This window comes from Orycteropus afer, unplaced genomic scaffold (genome assembly GCF_000298275.1).
Source record: "Orycteropus afer afer isolate SDZICR_OR568_19922 unplaced genomic scaffold, OryAfe1.0 scaffold00370, whole genome shotgun sequence".
Classification (NCBI taxonomy): domain Eukaryota; kingdom Metazoa; phylum Chordata; class Mammalia; order Tubulidentata; family Orycteropodidae; genus Orycteropus; species Orycteropus afer.
Window position 1 is genome coordinate 2,918,672 of NW_006921957.1, and position 3,095 is coordinate 2,921,766.

A 3,095-nucleotide genomic window follows, 5' to 3' on the forward strand; every position below is an offset into this window, starting at 1 on the left:
CAGTGACTCTGTGTATTCCTGCCATCTTCTCTTGATGTTTCCTGCATCATTCAATATTTTGCCCATAGAATCTCTCAATATTGCAACTCGAGGGTGTAAGATGGTATTTTAGTATGGCTTTAATTTATATTTTTTTGATTAACAGTAAGATTGGGAATCTTTTCATAGAATTATTGGTCTTTTCAATTTTCTCTAATATAAAATGCCTATTTAAGTTTTTCGCTCTTTTTTTCTATCGGGATTGATTTGTAGAAGTTCTTTCTGTATCTGCATGCCAATTCTTTCTCAGACAGTGTTGCAAATATCTCGAAAGCTTTACCTTATCCACAGGACTAAGGCTGGGTTTACTCAGATGATGCAGCTCTTTCCCAGTCCCATTTTGAGAGCCTTCTAACCTAACCAGACTATTCATAAAGTTGCACGGTAATGTATTAAACAGTGTTTCTTTGCTATTCATAAGGTTTTCCCTGGCCAATTCTTTGAGCAGTGGACGGCCTCTTCCTTCTTCCTAGTCTGTCAGTCTGTAAACTGGGCTGATACCTGTGCACCATATGCATCCTGCTGCGTTTGAAACGCCAGTGACTCAGCCTCAAAACTCACATCAACACGTCACCATGGTAGGACAAATCGACAGACAAGTTTGTCTCCCTTTTGGAAACCTCTTGTACCACCCTTACCTGGGTCCCTGCGGCTAATGGTTTGTAATTCATAAAAAAGCTAAAGGCTAGTGATTACGATATAATTTAGTGACATCTGTTAAACAGTTTGATCATTCATTGTAACTATATATTTGTTTGCTACAAATCTTAATTATAATTCAAATGGAATCAAATATAGTTGTTGTGGTTAGGTGCCATCAAAAACATAGCACTTAAGGATAAAACAGTGGTAAGATTTAACCAGCTGGAGAAAAACATGTAGAAAGGTGTTGCCAGAATTTCCTCTGTTTAGCTAAGAGTGGGCGTGGCAGACCTGTTCCCCAGGTGCCCGAAGAAAACCAAGACAATTCTGCTTATTGTTTCTCCGCTGATGGAGCATCAAAATCCAAAAATCTCTGACGTTCAAAGCTAAAGGGCAGCAAATGGGTTATGTAATTGGTCTCTGTGCTAGTAGTGAGCAAGGAGTGATGCAGGGTCACCAGCCCTGGACCCAGAGGAAACAGTAGGTTACACTCAGCTGTCAGGAGTTGAAAGTAGGACTTCCACCAATGAGGTCGCCCCTAGAAAGCCTCTTGTCCTCTTGTTGCTCTCGGCTACTTCATAATTGGAAAAAGTCTGTCTGAAGAGATTAGGGAGGGAAAGGACAGTGAGGGGGGAACTATGTTATTTGTCCCATCATAGGATGATCAAGAAACTTGATCTGGGAAATATTCCAATTAAGAGAATAATTATGAAGTAAACTGAAGGAAATGCATGAAAATAGAAGGCAAAATGTGTGTGAACAAAAGTGGAATGGGGCAGGGCACTAAGTACAGATTCTTTGGTTTTAGGGGGAGGTCACTTCTTTACTAAGATTTTAAATGTTTTTCTATTTTTATAGTTTTTGTTATACATAAGAATGTATGTAAATTATATACTTTCATTTATTATTATTATGGGTCATTTTTCTCTCACTCTATCCAGAATCTCCTATTGTGATTCCTTTCAGAGCACTCAGCTGTGGTAGCCAGGCACCATCTAGTTCTTCTGGTCTTAAGGTCACAGAGGCTGAGGTTTGCATGGTCCATTAATTCATTCAACTAATTATTTCCATATGTCTTTGATTTTCTTCACTCTTCTTTGCTTCAGACAGGGTGAGACTAATAGTTGCATCTTAGATAGCCACTCACAAGCTTTTAAGACTCCAGTTACTACTAGTCACCAAAGTAGGATGTAGAATATTGCCTTTGAAGACTATGCTGTGCCAATTGATCTTAGTGTCCCCCAAAACTATGTTCCTGAGCCCCTATGGCCAGCAATTCATTTCCTCAAGGAATCTGGTTAGCAGCTATGAATATCTGACTTCTGATACACATGTGTAAGAATTTTAGGGTATACACAATACAAAATTATTGGTCAAAAGTTATGGGCATATTCAATTTGACAAAATAATAAAAAATTGTTTTCCAAAGAAGTTATACTAATTTGAATCCTCTCTAGCAGTCTAAATTAGTCAGACACTTTTTTATTTTTCAAATATGTTGTTCTTAGTTGCTGTCAAGTCAGTTCTGACTCATAGTGACCTTACATAAAATAGAACAAAACACTACCGGTGGGTGTAAAATGGTATTTTAGTATGGCTTTAATTTATATTTTTTTGATTAACAGTAAGACTGGGAATCTTTTCATAGAATTATTGGTTTCTTCAATTTTCTCTAATATAAAATGCCTATTTAAGTCTTTCGCTCTTTTTTTCTATTGGGATTGATTTGTGTAAGTTCTTTCCGTATCTGCATGCCAATTCTTTCTCAGATAGTGTTGCAAATATCTTCTACATGGTCTGTGGCTTTTCACTTTCTTTATGCTGTGTTTTGATGAATAAAAGATCTTAATTTTATGTCGATTTATAGGTGGACAGATGGGTGGACAGGCTGAACAATGAGGTATATCTATTCAGGGGCAAGTGTGCCCATGGCCATGGATAGGATTGGCAGACAATGTTTCTACAAGTGTATCTGTATGTTCTGCAAGTATTTCCATATATCTAGTAGAGCTGACAAGGCACAACATTATAGTACTCATTGGCCACAGAGGAAGCGAGTAGTTAGACCGTGGGCTTGGAACCATGGTCGCAGGGAACATCAAGCTCAATTGGCATGACATACTGCACAAAAACACTGTTCTACATCCTACTTTGGCAAGTAGCAACTGGGATCGTAAAAGCTTGCAAGTGGCCATCTAGATGCAACAACAGTTCTCTCCTTGTCCAGAGCAAAGAAGAATAAAGAAAACCAAAGACGCATGGAAACAATTAGTCCAAGGGAAGAACTAGATGGTACCCAGCTATGAGTGTCAACCACTCGGAGGGGGATCTATGTAGATCTTGGATAGAGTGGGAGAACAATGGGGAATAAAACTCAAAATCATTAAAAAAAAAAAAGGGGGACCAAGTTTGCT

General features: G+C 38.3%; 1 protein-coding gene across 1 annotated transcript in view; it reads right to left on the reverse strand.

Moving 5' to 3' along the window:
- The window catches only part of EIF2B3 (eukaryotic translation initiation factor 2B subunit gamma), a 216,440-nt gene that overhangs the window by 57,052 nt on the left and 156,293 nt on the right, over positions 1 to 3,095 (reverse strand). The gene's annotated exons all lie outside the window — the stretch shown is intronic.